This window comes from Rhineura floridana, chromosome 3, assembly GCF_030035675.1.
Source record: "Rhineura floridana isolate rRhiFlo1 chromosome 3, rRhiFlo1.hap2, whole genome shotgun sequence".
NCBI lineage: Eukaryota > Metazoa > Chordata > Lepidosauria > Squamata > Rhineuridae > Rhineura > Rhineura floridana.
In genome coordinates, this window is record NC_084482.1 from 219,639,517 (window position 1) to 219,662,659 (window position 23,143).

At 43.2% G+C, this 23,143-nt stretch overlaps 1 pseudogene; it reads left to right on the forward strand.

Annotated features, from left to right (window-relative positions):
* Window positions 1–22,525, forward strand: part of LOC133381675 (vomeronasal type-2 receptor 26-like) — a 41,207-nt pseudogene extending 18,682 nt beyond the window's left edge.
* Window positions 22,526–23,143: the final 618 nt, after the last annotated feature.

A 23,143-nucleotide genomic window follows, 5' to 3' on the forward strand; every position in this document is an offset into this window, starting at 1 on the left:
ACAATCCAAGGTTTGGGTACCCCAATCCCAATGTCTCTAGTCATAAAAAGATAAACCTCAAGCTTATTTCAAAGACGTAAAATCTCACAGTGACTACCATCAATTAGGAGCAACTCAATCACACAGATAGCAATGCAATATCGTAACTTGGTAAGTAGTTCTAGTTAGTTGGACAATTGTTTGTATAAACATTGAAAAACATTAATGAACGGATAATTCCTTAGTGTGTTCAGATGCAAACCAGATATCTTCCCATGCCTAAGAGATTTAATATACTATTCTGTTACTGAAATTTATTGTTTTATTTCTTTCATGTATTCAGATAGATTGAGGAATGTACCTTCTTGTTATATTTTAGAATGGTTAATTTTTCTCTGACAATTGCAATAAGCAGCAATTAAGGTAGGAATTGTTCATAAGCTTGTAATCTTCAAAGGAGAATTTAGTATAAATATTCCTATATTTTAATATCAAGCCAGTCTTCTCCTAGGAGAGGCTCATTAATGCTTGCATTCCCAGATACCCTTGTGAGATCCAAGTAGTTAAAGATACCTCAGCTCTGCATCAAATAGATCGCATCAATGTGTTTTTTCTGGTCTATATATCAGGACTTTAGATCTGTTAGGCTTTAAGATGTGTAATGCCTTCACCTGCTTTTATTTTGATTTTATGCTGATTAACTTATTCTTTCTTATGTAATGTTTGCTTAAGCTTTATAAGTAAAGGAAATGTGTTAGCTGGTCTTCTCTGTCTGAAGACTTGTTCCCGACAGGGCCGGATTAAGCTGAGGAGGGCCCCTAGGCTGATTGGTGTTTGGGGCCCTCTTCTCCCTACCTTTCTGCTTTTTTTCGTGCAGGTTTGCCATCAATCAAGATGGCAGCCGAGGTTTCCCTAAGGGGCTGAAGCCTCTGCCACCATCTTGGTTGATGGCAGCAATGCGCGCATGTAGGACGCATGCGTGCCATCAACCAAGATGGCGGCAGAGGCTTCAGCCCCTTAGGGAAACCTTGGCTGCCATCTTGATTGATGGCAAACTGCAAAAAACAGTGGAGAAAAAGGTAAGTGAAGCAGGGGGATGGCGGGTGGTTCGGAAGCTCTTGTCCCGCGATAATTTTTTTTAGTTTATGCACGGGCCCCCAAGAGCTCCGGGCCCCTAGGCTTTAGCCTAGTAAGCCTAATGGATAATCTGGCCCTGGTTCCCAAATCTTAAATTTCATGTGTGCTAATGTGAGGAGGGGGGCATCACTCTCCGCTTTTACGTGGCATCTCTCGCAGGGAGATCTGAAGCTTGCATCTTAACTGCCAGGCTTACAGCCTTCTACACAAACAGCACTCTGAGACTTCTCCCCTGGACAGAGCAAATCCATCACATGATCCATCCAGGGAAGCAAGAAGCATGAGGATAGTTCAAAGGCAGAGTCCAGCCAGGCAAAAACACTAAAGGAAGGAGCAAAGCAGGACCAGTAGGGGGCATGGCTGGGTAGGGGTGTGTGGCCTAGAGATAATATCAAGGGCCAGGTAGAGGGATGTGGAGGGCCACTTTCAGCCCCTGGGCCAAAGATTCCCCCTCCTGTTTCACTGAGTGGGAACATTGAGCAATCCAGACCAATATTATGTATGCTACCGGTTAGCTCATCAACACCTTCCTTTGGAAAGAGAGCATAGAAAGAGCCCAAAGGCCTGTCTAGTCCGGCATTTTCTTCTCACGGGCCTGAGGACAACACCGCTCTCTCACTCACCTTGTGCAGCAACTGGTGTGATTCAGTGGCATGCTGCCTCTCACAGTGGAGGTAGTGCATAGCCATCATGGCTAGTAGCCGCTGGAAGTCTTTCTCTCAGTGAATCTATGAGTGAGGATGGGGAGGGAGAAACTGCTTCTCCCCCAAGTGGTGGTTGGTGCTCAGTGGGACCCATAGGCAGGGAGACCCACAGGAGGCGCAGTCAGAGCCAACGATGGTCAGAACCACCACCTGAGGCCTGACAGGTTGTGGGGCAGATGGGGGTTGGATGAGGGGGGCAGGCTGAGGTTGGTGGGTTAGTCCCCCATTCAATCTATGGAGCCTGCCTCCGCTTCCCCCCATCTCACATATTTGCACTGTGAGGCTGGAGAAGGCCTGTTTCTCTCCAAATCTTATATACTCAAAGTCAGAGACATCCAGCTAAGCTGACTGTTGGAAGATTAAGGACAGACGGAAGGAAGGACTTCACACAGCACACCCTCAAACTGTGGAATTTTGTTCTAAAGGGTCGGGGGAGAAGGAGAGAATTTAAAAATGAGAACGCTCAAATGCATTTGGGATGAGAAAGGAAATAGTAACATTACCTAATATGGGGCCCATCCCATTCCACACACATTCAGAAAAGAGTTCCCAAATTTATCCAGGGAAGAATTATCGTTTATGAAGAAAGGTTGAATGTCTGGAGCTATTACATTTAGAACAGGGGTCGCCAATGTGGTGCCTATGGGCACAATACTTCCCTTGAGTCTTCCTCTGCTGCCTGTGAGTCCTCTGAGACCACACACTCCTTCCCCGCTTGGGTCACGAGGTGGAGAGAGTGATTGAAATGTACTTGGAGCTGAAGGAGGAAGTTACAAGTGTGACACTCGTTCCCACTTCCTGTTTCAGCTCTTTGTGCTCAGATACATTTCCCTGGATCAGACTTTTACCCAGAAGTGTACGCACATTTTCTCTCTTTCTCTCTGAGATAGTCTTGGGGAGAGAGGAGTGACCAGAAGAGGTGGCAGCCGCAGTGCTTGCTCAAAAACGCAAATGTGCCCATGGGCCTAAAAAGATTGGCAGACTCTGACTTAAAGAAAAAAGTGAGGAAGGGATAAAGGTGCATATGGTTATTCATGGTGTGGAAAAAGTGGGGAGGGAGAGGTTTTCCTCATAAAACTAGAACCCAAGGACTTCTTCACAGAGCACAAACTGAGAAATTCTCAGCCACAGGATGTGGTGATGGCTACCAACTTAGAGAGTTTTGAAAGAGGATTACCCAAATGCCAGAACCATTGGTTGCATGTCCCTGAATGCCAGTTGCTGGGAAGAACACCACTTTCCCTCATGCCCTGCTTGTGAGTTTCCCAGGGGTGTTTTACTGGCCTTTGTGGCAAACAGGATGTTGGACTAGATGTGTCTTTACAATGATGCAACTGCAGGACTTTTTTAATGCTCTTGTCTGGAAAGTTCACACCAAACTCCATACACAAAGACACACTTTGTCTCATGCCAAACTTTGGAGCTGCATCTGCAGTTTCTCACAAACATGTTTATCTCCATCTCTGCACCTGCCCCTTGAGTCACTCAGAGACTCCAGGATGTTCGAGAGATTAACTTTCTTCCCTGTATAATGGTCACAATCATGGTGATTTATCTTTGCTCATTCCAAAGCTCAAGAGATATTTCTGGAGAGTGCACAAACATCAGAATCAAGGGCAGCATGAGGTTATTTATTCCACTGTGCCTGGGGAAGAATGGTGGTGCAGAGAATACCTCCTGTCCTGTGTCAGAGAAAGAGTGAGTCAAGATTCAGAGCAAGTGAAAGGGAGGCAAGAGCGATGCATGCATGAGTTTAATGGCTCTGAAGCCACCCATATCTGTAAAGCCACCGCAGGTTGTGATTTGCAAGCTTTTGGCTTCTTCTGCTTAGCTGGGTCTGGAGGAGAGAGGAAGACTCTCAAGACAGTTTATCTGAAGGAGCGCCTCCAGCATCACCAATTATGCCGCCTAACAAGATCAGCCACACAAGACCTTCTCTCGGTCCCACCAGTTAAGATAGTGAGGCTGGTGTGGACCAGAGAGAGGGCATTTTCAATTGTGGCCCCCACCCTCTGAAACTCCCTTCCTTTTGACCTCCGCCATGCCCCTTCCTTGATAGGTTTCCGCCGGGCCTTAAAGACCTGGCTGTTCAGGCAGGCCTACGGGACCTCTGGGGTGGGTTAGTTTTTAATATGGTAATATTATTATTGTTGTGGTCCTCATTGGCTTTTATTGTATTTTTACTGTGAAGTTGTACGTCGTCTAGAGTGGCCGTTAATTCGGCCAGATAGGCGACTCACAAATAAAATTTTATTATTATTATTAAGATAAGCACAGGAGGCAGAGCCAGAATGATCTCCCTGCTGTTTCTGTTGCTACTTCAGCTGCTAATGCACGATGGAATCTGTGGGAACCTGAAAGCAAAATGCTCCTTGAATCTGATCAGGGAAAAACATGGAGCACTCAATTTCTACTGGCCTGGAGACTTCCTCATAAGTGCGATCATCTCTCCAAAGCATTTTGGTTGGCAAAATTCATACAACTTTTCCCATCCCCCTTTCCTCGAGCTTGAGAAGTAAGTAATTATTTGCAGATGGGTGTTACATTTCCCCTGCACTCCAGTGGTTCCACTTTATCAGGGAAGGAGCCCTATTTTCAGGGCTCAGCAGCCTGTATCCCTCCAAATTTTGCCAGACGATAGCTCTCATCGTCTCTGGCCACTGGCCACACTCCTATCCTATTTTCTCTTCTCCTTATTCATCCCTTTTAAAACACTTACCCAGCTATTCTACTGAGTTGCCTTTTGAAGAATGTGACACCAGAATGCAAATGAGTCTGATCAGGGATCAAAACCACACACTGAATTAACTCAAATCATGCAGCTTCCTACAGGGAAATAGATGCCAGGCTTTTCATTGGGGGAATGGGCTTCCTTCCTAACCCAGAGGCTCAGGGGAAAATCCCTCTTAGCCAAATTAAACCATTCCTCCTTCCTCCTAATTCTCTTCCTGTGTTTCTGTGTAGGGATATATATTTTAACATGTAGCACAACTCCGCCTCCCTTTCTATTCCTTCTTTTTGAACGTTACATCCCTCAGTTGCTATATTTCAGTCATAGAAGTCATCCCACCAAATTTCAGTTATACCTATCAAGTCATATTTACTCTCCTCTATTAAGAGTTCAAGAGAACCAGAGTGATGTAGTGGTTAAGGCAGCCTTTCCCAACCAGTGTGCCTCCAAATGTTGTTGGATCACAACTCCCATCTTTCCTGACCATTGGCAATGCTGGCTGAGGCTGATGGGAGTTGTGGTCCAACAACATCTGGAGGCACACTGGTTGGGAAAGCCTGGGTTAAGGTGTTGGACTATGACCTGGGAGACCAGAGTTCGAATCCCCACACAGCCATGAAATTTGCTGGGTGACTTTGGGCCAGTCATTGCCTCTCAGCCTCAGAGGAAGGCAATGGTAAACCCCCTCTAAATACCACTTACCATGAAAACCCTATTCGTAGGGTTGCCATAGGTCGGAATCAACTTGAAGGCACTCCATTTCCATTGTCATTAAGAGTTCAAGTTCGTCCTGCTTGTTTCCCATACTCTGAGCACTAGTATACAGACATCAAACACCATGTGATTTACGGCCCTGCTTCCTTGTCAGATTCTTATGAAGACTACTACTGGGTCCCATTAGAGCCATTTTCTCTGTTCCTCTTGCTGTGTACAAGCCTTTGTTAGTTGTTACCATCAAGTTAACGTCTCCCTCCCCCTTAGGATTCAGTTTAAAGCTCTCCTGATGAATTTCTCCTTGCTGTGGTCACACTCATTCTTCCTGGTCCAAGTACATTCACACCATAGATTTTTATCTAACGTATCTAACTATATAATATTTTTTAATCCCCACTAGTGGTCACCTCTGGTAAACACTTCCCCTACTTGACCCCTCTGTTGCCTTGTGAAGAACAGTTGGGGGCTTCGTGAACACTGAGAGCATCTAATCCTGGCAAGATCACATGCGACTGGATAATTAGCAGATTCCAGCATCGTTTCCACCCAAAGAACAGCCTCTTTGCTTAGGCACAGGATACAGCTCAGATGGGTCTTTCTTAGTGGTCTAAACAGAAATGGCAGTGCACAGTTTTCCCCTCTGTCCTTAGCATAACTGCCTAATATAAAGGTAGCAAGTAAAGTATTTGAAATGTGGTGTTGGAGGAGACCTTTGTGGATACTATGGACTAAGAAAAAGACAAATAATTGGGTGTTAGAAGAAATTAAACCAGAACTATCACTAGAAGCTAAAATGATGAAAATGAGGTTATCATACTTTGGACACATCATGAGAAGACATGATTCATTAGAAAAGACAATCATGCTGGGGAAAACAGAAGGGAGTAGAAAAAGAGGAAGGCCAAACAAGAGGTGGATTGATTCCATAAAGGAAGCCACAGACATGAGCTTACAAGATCTGAACAGGGTGGTTCATGACAGATGCTCTTGGAGATTGCAATTGCAGCTCCCCCCTTTTTTTAGTATAGCCTGAGCTCTCCGTTTCATCAAAGGAGCATTTATGCACCCCCTTTGAAGCAGTCAAGACCACTGAAGCAACTGCAACCTTTGCAAAAATTTCCCAATACTTCAGGGCATGCATATATATATATATATATATATATATATATAAATTGTTTTTATATTGTTTTGAATTTTAAAATTGTGTTTTAAATTGTTTTTAAAATATGTTTTTAAATTGTGTATTTGTTTTAATGTTTTTGATTGCTGTAAACCGCCCAGAGAGCTTCGGCTATGGGGCGGTATACAAGTGCAATCAATCAATCAATCAATCAATCAATCAATCAAAGGTTGTGTACTTCTTCTCTTCTGCAAAGGAGAGTCCATCTCCCCATTTGTATTCTGAAGGGGAAAATGGATTTGTCTCTTCTCACCCTGCCCCCAGCACAAGCATACAGATTACTATTTGGGGATCAGCAATTGTGAGATTTATATTGCCTGGAAAGACCCTGACGGATAAAAGAAAGAATGTGTTCATCGAATTGACATTTTTATTTCCTTGAATGGTGAATAGCAGTTGGACACATTTTAGCTGATTAATTCTTACAGGTTTTTCCCTCTGTACTTCTGGCACAACTTGCCCTCCCTGTTCACCATTCAGGAGATCAACCAGGATCCCAGGCTGTTACCTAACATGATTTTTTACCTTGCAACAGGGATATGTCTCTTCTTTGTCCCCTCCCCACTACAAACATGCAGACCATCATTAAATCTTGAATAGTAGTTTGACACTTTGTAATTGATTGATTTATTACAGAGTGTCAACTAGACTTTATTGGCCTTCCTGTTCACCATCCAGGAGATCAACCAGGATCCCAGGCTCTTACCCAACATCTCCCTGGGCTACAACCTCTATGAGAACTATTTTGATGCCAGGATGACCTCTGATGCCATGATCGACCTGCTTGCTGGCGGAGGAAGCAACATTCCAAACTATAACTATGGAAAAAGGAACAAGTTGCTGGCTGTTCTTGAAGGGGCCAATTCTGCAATCTCAAAAGAGATTTCAACCATGTCAGGCTTGTACAAAATCCCACAGGTATGAAGGGGGAGCCATGGAGGGACAGGGAATTGCAGTTGCTCCAGGGAGTCAAGAAGGGGCAACAGAAAATTGGGAAAGTCTGACCTATGCATTTAGGGCTCTTTCTTCAAATGCTAGCCTCCACCAACCTAGATCCCTCCAGATGATTGGGACCCAAACTGCCATCAGCCAAAGCTATCACAAATTTTGTTAGATATTAATCATTTCAGCTTAATAAATGTCTGCTTCTTATCCTGAAATAAAACAAAACATTCATCTCTTCCTTTCCTCACTAGATCAGTTATGGCTTTAATGCTCAGGTTCTTGATGATAAGACCCAGTTCCCTTTTGTCTACCGGATGGTCCCCAAAGATGAAATTCAGTGCCGGGGGATTGTCAAGTTGCTCCTTCATTTTGGATGGACGTGGATTGGCCTCTTGGGTCAAGACAATGACAATGGAGAAAGATTCTTGAGTACACTAACCCCTCTGTTGTTGAGCAGTGGAATCTGTATAGCCTTATCAAAAAAGCTAGTTGAAAAGAATATTTTTGAAACACCCGACCTGTTTGAAGCGGTTGATATATGGAAAGAAGTCAGAGTAATTATTCACTATGAAAACACTCTGAGAGGAAGGAATCTATTTATGGTATTACTGCAGATACTTGAGAAACAATTTCAGTCAAGATTCTGGATTACAACACATTTTCAGGACATCGACAGCAATTTGATTCTTGCTCCTGAGAAATTCAAGTGCATCCATGGTTCTCTGTCCTTTGTCATGAAGTCCCAAAAAATAACAAAAAATGTCTACTATGCTCCAGTTTCCCCTGTTATTCTACAGTTTTGGGGGAAAGCATTTCGTTGTTCCTATTCAGAACATGTGTTATCAGTGAGAGGTTGGACAAGATGCACAGAGGAGAAGGAACTGGACGCTCTGCCCCAAGAGGAGCTGGAGAGAGTCCTGTCTCAAGACAGCTTCAGAACTTACTTCAGTGTCCAAGCCGTGGCTCAGGCCTTATGTGCTGCATATTCAACTAGTTCAAAGCAGATGTTGATGGTGGGTGGAGGAGACAGGTTGGCATCTCAAAGGCTACAGCCATGGCAGGTATTTCCTTTCCTTTTTTGCAAACTGCTATCCATTGTTCCATCTGTAGCATCAAATTTAGTGCTGAGACAAAAATAATTTGTCCATCTTTGAGGAAAATCTAATTTGTGAGGCTGCTTGTGAAGGACAGCCTTCTTACCCGTAATGGCTATGTAAGAAGACTCATCCGGTTTCAAGTGCTTCCTTCCTGGTACCCTGATAGAGATCCATCTTTCCCAACAGAACCTGGACTCTTCCCATCTCCCCCTCTGACTCTGCCATGCCTTGAATTTTCTTACCAACATTCTTCCCCCTATGTTGAGGTGTACTGTTTGCTTGTTTGTTTATGTATATTTAAGCATTTCTATACCGCCCTTTGTCAAGAGACCCCAAGGTATTTTGCAATATAGCAAAAACCCAATATAATAAAAACAGCTAAAAAAAGTGTTTAAAACACCAAAAATGCAGACATTATAAAACACAATACAAAAACACAAAGGAACATCTAAGCCAGAGTCATTTTCATCTAGATAGAAAACCCTGTCAAAACAAAAATGTCTTTAACCGTTTCTGGAAAGCACAGATAGGACCTGTTTCAAAATTTGCATCTATGCCCGTAAATGAGCATGTGCAGATTTTTCACAACACTGTGTCATCTTTCATGGTGCTGTGTAAGTTGTACTGAAAGCTGTCACAGTCTGAACAGAAGGGAGAAACTTTGCATTTGCAGACTTTCCCATGATCTGAAACCCTGATCGCTCACTGTTGCAGATCACATGGGAAACTATGCATGCAAAAGCTCCCTTCTCCCTTCAGACATTTCTGCAAGACACTCACATGATGATCTTGACTGTGGGTAGACCTGTGAGGACCCTCTTTGCAGTGGCCTCCATACTGTGGAATAACGTTCTACAGATATACACTGGGCATCTAGGGGAATGGTTTTCCACTTGCTAGTTGCAGGATCCTCAGTCACAAAAGCATTCCCAAATGCTGATTTTAAGTACTTTCTATTATTTTCAAATGTTTGAAATTTTTGTGGGTTTTTAAGAAGCATTTTAGTAGTGCTGTGGTTCATATTCAGATGAGCATATTTAAGAACATAAGAAGAGCCTGCTGGATCAGGCCAGTGGCCCATCTAGTCCAGCATCCTGTTCTCACAGTGGCATTGATTTGTGCTGATACAGATCAGGTTGTGTCAGTTGCTGCTTCGTATGGGCAGATGATGCATTTCTGGATATTCACTTACAAATAAAGCTTATTCGGAGTTTTAAAAAGCCACTGGTACTCATGTGGCAACATCTTTTACTGACTCTCGCTCCTTCAGCAGAGTAGTACTTTCCAACACACCCACACTCACACCCCATATTGCTGAACAACAGGGTGAGGGAAATCTGTTTTATTGACTCTGTGTTGTCTCCCAGATGGGTTAGTTGCCCGGTGCGCAGTACAGCCAAATGACCACACCCAAGTTGAAGGGTCCAACAAGCTTTATTTCATTCTGGCCAGAAGAGGTGCAAGGCGATAATTTGCAAAACAAGCACACCCCTTATGGGAGGGTGCTACAGTTTTATACAATGCAAGAAAAAAACTCATAGCACATTCTAATTGGCCCCCTAATGCCATCCTGCCACCTTTCCATTGGTCCATCTTCTAACTTATGCATGCCCATCATTTCTTACGCACCCGGCACATTAATTTCTCCACCCATATCTGCATTCCAAGCTAGCCATTGCACCTCCCAGCACGTATTTTACTGATAAGCTTCTGCAAGGCGTGTAACTCCTCTAGGCCTCCTAATCTTAGTTTCTTTTTCCTTGAAAACACTGGCCCTTGAAAACGCTGGCCCTGAGTCATCAACTGCACGACAGCTCTTCCTGCCAGTCAGAACAGAAGCCCTGCTGTGAAGACAGCTTTGCTCCTCCAATCATAGTGCTTGGTGTGGGATCACAAACCATGAATAAAATGCTGAGTCTCTGCGTTTTATTGACAGCTATTTGTGCAAATGAGGATGGAGAAAAGGGTTGGGAGAGGAGGAGCAGGGCCTACTGTCTAATGGTGCTTGTTTTTGTGGGGCTGGGTGGGCTGTGTTGCTGACCTGTAAGGCGGATTCTGCTTGGCTCTCTCAGTCTTGTAAATCTCCAAGCAGAATACTTCTAAGACTAGTGGCTGTAGCAGATCTTGTCTCTTAAGCCTGCCTTATCTGCTTCCCCCCATTTCTTGATAATTGTTTATAACTCTTTCTCACTCTGTGTGTGACTGTGTATGTGTCACACCAGTTTTTTCAAAGGTTGCTAAGCTTACATTTTCTTCCCACAAACCCCCATTCACTCTTCTGTTTATTTGGCTATTTGTTTACTGCTGAATTCTTTCATTCTTATTTTTTTAGGAATCAACGCAGCCACATCATGCCTAGCTGTGTGTTTGTTACACACATTATCTTGAATGTCAGATTTTATTTACTAGCAGCCATTTCAGTCTTTTAAAACATATATTTTTATTTTCCAAACAGCCCAGTATTCTAGCTTTTATTAATTTTCTATCACTCACTGCTAAGAAATATTAGCACAGCCACCCACCCCACATCCACAGCATTTCTGTGGTCTTTTCTTTTGTTGATTACTCATCTCAGAGTTTATTGAGTGCCAGCCATTCTTAAATGTTAATATTATTACTTCAGTTGCTAACCACAAGCCATAAGAAGAAGCCAGCTTGCATGGTACAGCCTTGGGGGATACACAGTATTACTATTACCTAACCAGCTAAACCATGTGAGCATTTCTTAGCCTGCCAATTGGCAAGACTGAATGAGCACTCACAGTCTTTTTATAAATCTTTTTTGAAAAAAGGAAACTTCAAAGATGGCTAGCATGAAATACCCTGGATCTACCAACCTGATATTTGGAAGGGTTAATCTTCTCTGTGTCTCCAGATTTGAAGTCCCTATATGAAAAACAAACTGAGATGTCTCCATTTTAAATATTCAACCTTTTAAATTTTAAAGGGGGTTAGCATGTATACTCCTGTCGCTACCCACCTGATATTTAGAAGGGTTCATCCCCTCTTTAGGGGCCACCATGTCGCCAAATGTCATGTCTACAAGTGCATATATTATCTCCATGGTGCTGCCCACCTGTACCGGCTTGATGCTGCCAACCAGTGTCTAGTGATTCAAAAACCTATTTTATTAAAAAAAATAACCTCAGGGTTTTTTTTGTCAAAGCTTTGAAGGAACGGGACAAATACAGGAGCATGAGAACTGGCATGACTGAGCACTCAGAGGTTTTTCTTTTTTAAAAAATGGAAAAAGCCATCTTTAAAGGTGGCTAGCATGACATCTGGAGCTACCCAGATGAAATTTGGCAGGATTACTCACCTCCACAGAGACTACTATGCCTCCAAATTGCATGTCCCTATGTGAAAAAAAAAGAATGTTGTGTCCATTTTAATTTTAAAACCTTTAAAACTTAGAGGAGGCTAATATGAAAATCCTCATAGCTACCCACCTGGTATGTGGCAGGATTAATACTCTCTCTAGGGACTGCCATATCCCCAAATTTCATGTCCTTATGTTCAAAACCAAGAAGGTTATGACTATTTTTGTTTTGTAATGCAAGTTAATGGGATTTCTGGATACTTAATATCTGTATCTGGTTTGGAAAGGGTACAAATATGTCCAGACCAAATCAGGATTTATATATATTTACAAATCGAAGCCACAAATTGGGTTGGGGAGGTGTGTGTACAGTCCTACAGTTAATTGTAATTTGTACTGATTTTGTTTTGTAAACTGCCTTGCTATTTTTTTTTATAAAAGGTGGTCTGTAAATGTTTAAATCAATGAAAACGAATGTCTGAATAAGGTTTATAATCTAAACCAGCCTTTCCCAACCAGTGTGCCTCCAGATGTTGTTGGAGCACAACTCCCATCAGCCTCAGCCAGCATTGCCAAGGTCAGGAAAGATGGGAATTGTGGTCCAACAACATCTGGAGGCACACTGGTTGGGAAAGGCTGATCTAAACGATATGTGCAGTGGCCCCAATTCATAAGGGCTCAAACTGAGAAGGAATGAGTTAGCCAATGTGGTTTCATGCTTTGTTAATGCTGGAGTTTTCCATATCATTCCAGCTTCACCATTTCTTAAGAGAAATCCAGTTTTCAAATGCTTCCATAGGTGGCCTTCATTTTGACGAGAATGGGGAGGTGCCAGGTCACTATAATATTGAGAATTGGCTGATTTTTCCCAATGACTCTCTTGGTAGAGAGAAAATTGGAAGTGTAGCGAAAGAGGCATCTACTACCATAAAGTTCACCATTAACCCAGATGCTATTGTGTGGCCTGAGTGGTTTAACAAGGTAAGGGGCACTTTACTCAATGTATCATTTGTTAAGGTCTAGTAATTTGTTGGATAACTCACAGAGGATTTCCACTGAAATCCTTTCCACACTTACCAGGATGTATGTCCTGTTGAATATAGTTCAGGGGTGGATGGTGGCGGCCCAGGGTTCACCCTTGTATAGCAATTATGTGAACTGAGGAGCCTCTTACATTTGTAGAAGTTCCACATGTATTTTTCAGCCCTGGAGCTTATAGCTGGCCCAGCCATGGTGGTTGGCTATTGGCCTTAGCAGCTCAGAAGGACCTCTAACCAGTCTGACCCAGCTGTACTGCCTTCATTAAGAACATAATAAGAGCCTGCTGGATCAGGCCAGTGGCCCATCTAGTCCAGCATCCTGTTCTCACAGTGGCCAACCAGGTGCCTGGGGGAAGCACACAAGCAGGACCTGAGTGCAGGAACACTCTCCCGTCCTGAGGCTTCCGGCAACCACTTTTCAGAAACACACTGCCTCTGACTAGGGTGGCAGAGCACAGCCACCATGGCTAGTAGCCATTGATAGCCCTGTCCTCCATGAATTTGTCTAATCTTCTTTTAAAGCCATCCAAGCTGGTGGCCATTACTGCGTCTTGTGGGAGCAAATTCCATAGTTTAACTATGCGCTGAGTAAAGTAGTACTTCCTTTTTTCTGTCCTGAATCTTCTAACATTCAGATCTTTGAATGCCCACAAGTTCTAGTATTATGAGTATTGCCCTTTGTAGTGCCAGGACATAGGGCAGGTTTTTAGGATTCAGCAGGTGTGGTGTGGCTTTTGAACAGGAGCCAAGTTTGGTTTCCATTGGCAGTGAACGGCCACCATTTTAGTTTACCCAAAATGTAATTGTCTGGCCCACAGAAATATAAAGTGTTACCCACCACTAAAATGAGGAAAAAATACATGATAATCCATCCATCAGACCTTAATTCACCCATGTCCATTTCAGTGAGATTTTCCATGCAAAAACGGTGTGGGGATCACTTATGGTCAGTGGAACATCCACTTCTTAACAAGCCTTTCCATTTCTAGCTTTGGCATCAGGTTTCCTTCCCTTTCCGTGCCTTCTGCCCTGATACTGATAACAGTCAATATCCTTCAACTATGATATTACACAGTGTAAGACCTGTAATTACACAAAACCAACACTGAGCAATCCTGGGCCAGCCACAGTCTCTCTGTCTATCCTACCCCATGTCAGCTCTGCACTGAGACAGCAATGCACACGGGGCTGGAAATTCCTGGGTATTTACCAGGCCGGGAAAGTCGTTAGCTGGTAGCTTGGTTGTAAATCTGCCAGGCTAACAAGGATGAAGATGATAAGGGCAAGGCCCTTTCCAAGCTTACATGCCAAGCCAGAAGTCCAGAAGCGAGAACAGTAGAGGTCTAGGTTCAAGTGCTAAGGGGTCAGTCCAAGATAAGGTTCAGGGAATCTGGAAACACACAAAGCCACACCTGACATTGTAGTCAGCAACAAGCTGAACCCAAGGTTTGTCTTTTAAGGAGCAGGTTTGTCAGCAGGTGTGAGCCATCAGCGTTTTGGCCTTAAGTGGACAGGCCTGCCCCTCTTCTGCCTGACCTTCTGCTGTCTACGTTCTGCAGGTGAGGGGGGAGTATCCTGTTCACTTTCTGCATCTGGCTGAAGGGCTTCAGCTGTGCCTGGGGTGCTCTGCAGCTGAGGGGGAGAAGGAGCTGGGTTCTCAGGAGTTTCCTCCGTTTCTCCTGGGTCTGCTGCTTCTGGGTCTGCTGCTGTTACTCCTGAGTCATCCTTGTCTGATGAGTCCTCCGACGGGGCCATGACACCCCACAGGGTTGTTGTGAGGATAAGATGGAGGAAGAGGACCATGGACACCATCTTGAGCGATTGTAGAGAAAGGGTCTTTTCTATTGTTGAAAGAAGTAAGCAAATAAACCAAAGAAGTATTCTTGCCATGCAGTTCTGCATCAAAAGTGATTCCTTCTAAAAAGTGTGTGGGGGTCACTTATGGTCAGTGGGACTGGAGATCCTGATGGGTCCTTTCCAAACTCTGTGCATGAATTCCATAGACACAAATACTCTTAACACTTTCTCCTTGGCGCACCTCCTTCTCTTTATGGCTAGACGGTGCCTCGCTCCAGGTGTACCGAAAGCTGTCGCCCTGGATACAAGAAGGTTGTTCAAGAAGGAGAGCCGGTTTGTTGCTCTGCTTGTGCTCCGTGTGCAGAAGGGACCATCTCCACTCAGGAAGGTGGGTGACTCCTAGGGAGAGGGCATTCCTTGGGAGAATAGAAATAGGGCAAAGATTCATTAGAAACACTTTCTGTGGAGATCTGAGAGAAATTTCTGAACGAGGATCCTGTCTTGGCCTTTGTAATCTAGTGAGTTGAAAGAAATGACCTTGAGGAATCAATATTTGGGTACAGAGTGTGTGTGTATGGGAGGGGGCTCAGCATGCAGTGCCCACAATATGTCTCTCTTCTCTAGTTTAAACCATGCCCTCCACAATCTGCTTTATTCAGGGATCACTAATGTGGTGTGCCCATGGGGGCCTTCCCTGGCACCCACAGAGTCACCTCCCCCCATTGAAATTAGTCTTGAAAGAAGCATTATATAGTATCCCATAGAATAGGCTGCAATATTAGTCTGGTTGTGGGTTGCCTGTGAGAGTTTCTTTGGTTTGCAAATGTGTCACGAGATCCTTCATGCTATTGGAGAGATCAACTCAGACTGGGAATTTTAGCCAGTGGTAACAATACATAGAGAATCTTCTGCAAAGTGGGGAAGACCAGCAAAGTGGGGAAGACCAGAAAAGGATCCTTGGCAGTAAAACTGATGTACCAAGTTCAGGATAGAAATTTGAAGCACTCTTCACCCCGAACACCTCCCGGATTTCTATTTATCAGACCATTCCCTGCCATATTTGATTCACTCTTCTGATTCACTCTTTTGCAAAACCTTCCATGAATGGGTGAGGCAGGTGTCTTCAGACTGGGACCCTCCAGACGTTTTGGACTGAAGCTTCTATCAGCCCCAGACAACACAACCATGCTGGTTGGGACTTATGGGCAATGTAGTCCAAAACAGCTGGAAGGGCCCAGGGGCAGAAAAAGACTGTAGTAAGATAAGGAGGCTTTATGAAGGATTGCTGTTTCTGGTGTAAAACATCATGGGAGCCCTTGGTTTGATGATGATGATGTTGCTTGTTCCTTTAAAGTCTCCAAGTGACTTTCAGGATTGTTAAATCAAAAGTAAATATATAATAAAACAGCAACAACCATCCCTATAAAGCCACAGAAAGCTCTGGTCACAAACTAATACCAAACACATCATCTTACTCAATCAAATGTCTGGGGGGGAAATATAAGTCTTTACCTGGAACTGAAAAGATGGCAATGAAGGCACCACACAGACCTCTCTGGGGAGCATATTCCAGAGATGGGGACCCACAAGTGAAACCAGTTGTGGCCAGATAGATGAGGTAGCAGGAGTTTGGGCTTTGGACTCTCTGGATCTCTGCTCAGTGACAAGGGAGCTTGCTGCCTCAGGCCATTCGCTACTATTCAGCCTGACATATCTAAATGTGAATATAAAAATAAGATAACCACATGAATGGTAACTTGAACTCCTTGAAGGAAGGGTACGATTCAACTGTGACCCACCAATGTATTTTTTTCTGTCCTAGTCTCATTTTCTCCTAAGTAATGGTGGGCTTAACCTACTTTCCACTTCCAGATTTGAACAAAACAGTACCCTGTCTATACACCAAGCTAACAAACGGTTTCATCTTGCCCTGTGTGGTCTCCTCTAGAATGTCTCCCCCTTCTATCTGAAACCCTTTCTTGGGTGATGAGGCCATAGACTGAAGGGTGACCTCTGCTGGAAAATGCTAGTGTGGTATAGTTGCTGGAGTGTTGCATTAGGATCTGGAAGAACAGGGTTCAAATCACCACTCTTTTTTGAAACTCATTGGGTAACTACTGTTGGTCAGTGAAGCATGCTGTGAGACTCACAGACAGGGTTTTTAGCAGAGAGAGTGAAACCTGAAGCAGAAGGGTTAAGCTGTGAGAACAGAGTGCCAGGTTTGCCAAGGTCAGTAGCTGGCTGGGAAGCCTGATAAGGTGGGGAGCTTGGAAAAACTCAGAGAGTGGGGGAAACTGTCTGTGGAGAGAACTGTGTCTAATGTCTTTGCCTAGTAAAGACTCTTACAAGAAACTTGCCTGGCCTGGCTTATTCCTGTTCTATGCGGCTCTTGGATTCCATCCTTGTATGATCTACACACGCACACACGCAACAGGGGTTATGGGCCCAGCTTATCATACAAGGTAGCGGGTTCGAGAGCTGTTGACGTGGCGTTGTTGCAGAGAGAAACAAAGTGCAAGTGAGAGGCAAGTAAGAGTGGGCAACATGGCTGTAAACCTGTTATCCGGGATGCCGATGGAGAGACTGAATGCTGTAAACTACTCCAGCTGGAAATGGAGAATGAGAGCAGTTCTGATTAAAGAAGAGTTGAATGATGTCGTAGAAACCCCCCTCCGGCAGCTCCTTCAGCAGCGTGGTTGAAGAAAGACGAGAAAGCGAAGGCTTTTATTACTCTGGGGCTGTCTGATTCTCAACTGTTGCTGGTGAGTAATGAGCCGACAGCTAATCAAATGTGGGAGAAGCTAAGAGCCGCTCATGTGCAGCAAACTGCTGGGAGCAGGCTGTGTTTAGCACGGAAACTTTATCAGATGCGTTTTACAGATGAAGTGACTATGACAGAGCATCTGGCTGAATTTCGTAGATTAAATGCTGAGCTGCAAGATAGAGGAGTGCATCATAGTGACATTCAGATGGTCTATATCCTGTTATCTTCATTTCATCAAAAATGGGATGTCCTGGTCTCTAGCCTGGAAACTTTACCCGACGGACATCTGAATTTGGACTTTGTAGAACAGAAACTTCAACAAGAGTGGAATAGAAGACAAGAGAATAAGAAAACAGAGTTAAAAGAGACTGTGGCTGTACAACAACAACAAAATCAAAGAAGCAGGCAAGAGAATAAAATATGTTATTTTTGTGGGTCCCGTGGACATATACAGAGACATTGTTTAAAGAAGAGAAATAACAGGGACTTTGGAAGTCAGAGAACAAGCATGAACTTTGTTACTAAGGAGGACAATAAACTCATTAACTCTAAGTGGCTTCTCGACAGTGGAGCGTCTAATTGCCTAATCACAGACTCTAGTTTATTTTACACTTCAAAGCCGGCGCAGGAGAAGCTTTATCTGGCTGACGGATCGACTCAGGACGCGATTGCAAAAGGCACTCTCAGGTTATGTAATTTGGGAACTATATTGACAGATGTATTACTGGTGTCTGGTTTAAAATATAACATTCTATCAGTGAGAAAATTGGCTCAAATAGGTTGTAAAGTTACATTTGAAGGGGATAGATGTTTTGTGAGAAAAGATGGTGAAATATGCATGCAAGGGAAATTACAGAACCAAATGTTTATGGTTGAGTGCAATCTTGATAAACACACATGTGCTTGGATAGGAGTTAATAAAAATAAACATGATAATTGTTTACATGAATGGCACAGAAAACTGGCACACGCACATTTCAAAAAGGTACAAAACACCCCAAAGCATAGTCAAGATTTGAAATTAACACATTGTGAGCATGTGGATGAGTGTGAGGTATGCTATAAAACAAAAATGACTGTGACTCCAGTAAATAAGAGCTGTGAAAGCACGACCACTGAACCCTATCAGCTCATACATGTGGATTTGGCTGGACCTGTCCAGAGCTCAAAAGGTGGAGCAAGGTTTTATTTAGTGATTGTGGATCATTTCTCCAGATTTACACATGTGTTCTTATTGAAAAAGAAAAGTGAAGCAGAAGAGAAATTAAAGGCGTTTATACAGAGGACAGAGACACAATATGGGGTTGTTATTAAAAATATCAGATCAGATCGGGGTGGAGAATTTACCAGTAATTCATTTAAAACATATTTGGAAAAGAAGGGAATAATACAGAGTCTTACTGCTCCCTTCAGCCCATCCTCCAACGGAACTGCAGAGAGGAGGAACCGGTTATTGCAGGATTCAATGAGAGCCATGCTAGCAGATGCAGATATGAATAACACTTATTGGGGTGAATGTATTCTGTACACTGTTTATATTCAGAACCGCCTTATGCACAGAACAATAGGCATGTCTCCCTATGAGAAACTGACTGGAAGAAAGCCCAGGGTGAAACACATAGAGCGTTTTGGGGCAAAATGCTGGGTACATATTGCAAAACAGAAAAGGCATGGTAAATTAGGCTCAAGAGCTCAGGCAGGACGCATTTTGGGATTTCAGAATTCATACTATAGAGTTTGGTTGCCTGAGAAACAACAAGTAGTGTTAAGCAGAAGCATAAAGGTGATAGATAAACCTTGGAGAGACAGTCAAACAGTTATCCTAGATAGTGCAAGCAAGCAGGAAGCAGCAGATGTTCCTTTTGGGCAGCAAATTCCATTAAGAACTGCATTGACTGATCTAATACACGGTGGCAAACGTACTGTGAAAAGGCTGAGAAGTGAAGACATGGCAATGCAAGATACAGAAATGCCAAATACCAGTGCAGGAACAGGTGCAGGTCCAAGTAAAATAGAGAGTGAGGAAGAAATGGAAATAGATAATGTTAGGAGATCAGAAAGAAAAACGAAAGGTCAACCACCTCAAAGATTCACATTTAATGTTACACAACAGAATAATGAAACAGACAAATATCCAGTAGAATGGGAAAAAGAAGGACCAATAGATAAAGAAACAATGGATCTCATGTGGAAGTTTTGTGTTGAGGAATGAAATATAAATGTATTATTAAATAAAAGTGCACAAAATGAATCTGTGAAACTTGTGTGAATAAAGAAATAAAGAAACAAGAACTGAACTGAAAATGTAAATAGAAACTGTAAGGAAACAAACCATGTACTGATATGTATTGTAATGAAAAGTTAATATTGTAGAAATGTAATGATGAACAATGAACAATTTGTAATCTGTGAATCTGTGAGTCTCAGGTGGGGGCTGTTGGTCAGTGAAGCATGCTGTGAGACTCACAGACAGGGTTTTTAGCAGAGAGAGTGAAACCTGAAGCAGAAGGGTTAAGCTGTGAGAACAGAGCGCCAGGTTTGCCAAGGTCAGTAGCTGGCTGGGAAGCCTGATAAGGTGGGAAGCTTGGAAAAACTCAGAGAGTGGGGGAAACTGTCTGTGGAGAGAACTGTGTCTAATGTCTTTGCCTAGTAAAGACTCTTACAAGAAACTTGCCTGGCCTGGCTTATTCCTGTTCTATGCGGCTCTTGGATTCCATCCTTGTATGATCTACACACGCACACACGCAACAACTACCTCTCATCCTAACCTACCTCACAAGGTTGTTTTAAAAACTTTGAGTCCCACCTCCATGTACTTAGAGGAGCGGCAGCATACAAGGGTAAACATTAAATAAGTAAATGAACCAGGAATGGGTGAGAATTCTTTTCAGTTCCGAATCCATAGAATTCTCACGTTCTGAAACAATATGAGAACGGAAACACAACCATCTTTTGAAATTTGCACTTATTTAAATTTTACGATGCAGTTCAATAACCCCTGTTTACAAAAATGCATCTGATGGGGGAAAGTGTGCAGAAAAATGAATATATGAGTGAAAATAAAATGCAAAAATGTATGATATGACAATTGACTTGCAAAATGTGTGCAGTAGTAAAAACGTCAGTAAAATGTGTTTATTAGGAGAAATTAGCACTAACATCCTGTAGAAATTTGATGATGATTTTTTTTTTAAAAAATGCAAATTGCTGCAGAAATGTGGAGAACTGAATTTAAGTTTTGAAAAAGGAGCAACTGAGAGAAGTGAAATGGACAGGTCTTTCCATTTCTAAAATGAACAAGGTTTTTCCCTCCCCTTCCATTTCACTCATTCTTATTTCCTGAATTCTCCCACGTCAGCATCTTTTCCCCATAACTAATACAACACAAGTGGTTCTGGATGTAAGTCATGCTGAAGCCATTCTTTTTCTCCTTTGCAGATGCAGACCATTGCATGAAATGTCCAGATGATCAGCATCCAAACATGGAGCGAGATCAATGTATCCTCAAGACTACTACCTTCCTGACTTAGGAAGAATATTTGGGGATCATATTAGTTTCCTTTTCCCTATTCTTGTCCTTAATGACGGGCTTTGTGTTAGGAATCTTCATCAAATTCCTTGAAACTCCCATAGTGAAAGCCAACAACCGGGACCTTTCCTTCATCCTCCTCGTCTCCCTCCTGCTCTCCTTTCTGTCCTCCTTCCTTTTCATTGGCCAACCAAGGAAAGCTACCTGCCTTCTCCGACAAACGGCCTTCAGCATCATCTTCTCAGTTGCCATCTCTTCTGTCTTGGCAAAAACCATTACTGTGGTGCTGGCCTTCCTAGCCACAAAGCCAGGGAACAAAGTGAGGAGATGGCTGGGGAAGAGTCTGGCCAACTCCATTGTCATTTCCTGCACAAGTGCCCAAGTTATCATCTGCACCATCTGGCTGGGGATCTCTCCCCCATTCCCTGAGTCTGATATGCATTCCCAGGCTAGAGAGATCACCCTGCAATGCAACGAAGGGTCTGTGACCATGTTTTATGGTTCCCTTGGCTACATGGGCTTCCTGGCTACCATCTGCTTCACGGTGGCTTTCCTGGCCAGGAAGCTGCCTGGGGCCTTCAATGAAGCCAAGCTGATCACCTTCAGCATGCTGGTCTTCTGCAGTGTTTGGGTGTCCTTTGTGCCCACCTACCTGAGCACGAAGGGGAAATACATGGTCGCCGTGCAGGTCTTCTCCATCTTGGCCTCCAGTGCTGGGCTTCTGGGCTGCATCTTTATTCCCAAGTGCTACATTATTGTCCTGAGGCCTGATCTGAATACAAAGGAGCACCTGACCACAAAAACAAAAGATGGCCTCTGATTCTTAAAACATTCAGTTTTGAGAATTGATGTCCACCGCAGCAATAATGAAATTCACATACCTTGGGAATTTAGCTCACAAGATCTAAATCTCTCTTCCTTTTGCAGAAATCATGAATTAATCACAAAATAGGTACTGCAATGAGCTTAATGTTTTACATGCATTGCTTGATCACAACATGATCAACCACATTCATCTTTACACAGTCAGTGGCCATCTAGGGTCACTCTCACTGGGTTTGCACGGTCTTATTTTCTAGCAAATATGCACGCATGTGCGGCATGTTAACATCATTGTCACCATCATCATCTGTTTTATTTGTATGGTAACTTTTCCGAAAAGTAGGTAACATGTGAAATGAAAAATAGATAAAAAATGAACAACTAGAAGCAATCCTAACATTGATAAGTAAATCCATTCAGGATAAGCTAATTTTAATAGATTGAAAACACAAAAGAATAATATTTTCTTATTGTTTTATTAATGTTTATGCCACTTTTCAACAAGAAGTCTCAAAGCAGTTTGCATACTAGGACAACAACTTCAACATCCTGATAACAGCAACACAAAAACTGGAACAGTAGTATACAGAAACCGCCATCTTCTAGGCCATAAGTTCCCAAATATGGATTTTCAAATTGTAATACAATAAAACGGAATATAAAAAATAGCAGAAGCAGCAATGTGTTGCTGTAGGAATGAGGGTGTCCCTCCCCCTCATCTGGTTGGGGCAGAGGGTAGATTTTGTGTTAGTCTGATGTGGAGCTGGAAGCTGGAAAGACACAGTGAGGTTTGCTCTCTGGGCTGAACCCCAAGCCATGGATTTGGGATCTCCCCTAGAAACCTTATAGGGAAGCAAGATCTGTTGGAGTGTTACTGCTGAGAATATTTCCATCTTAAGCTCAGGTTGTGTATAAGTGTAAATCAACCATACATCATAAAGGCTCCTCTGTCTCCATTGACCTTCATTCCATGGAAACCAAACCCTCGGCAAGCACTGGAGTCCTGGAAATCTCACACCACACAGAGATTGGGATGTGTGCAACAGTATTTGTTAAGGAAGACACCCATGTACACAGCCAGTTGAGAATACATTTGCACACTGTCAAGGGCAACATAGCTTCCACATCTTTTAAATAGCTCTTTCCAATGAGGGATCTGTGAAGAAATCCTGGGTTTGACCATACTAAAATGGCTCTGTTATGAAGGATTTTGGGTTACTTTCTCTATATGTGTGTGGGGGGGCTCGTTCACATGCTGACTTACTGTGAGATTGGTGCTACTTGCAGCCCCGTTTAATTCACATGACGTTTTAGACAACACAATGGTATGTCGCTGCTTTCCCCTTTAAACCTGAATTAAAGAAATCCAATTCAAATGGAAAAAA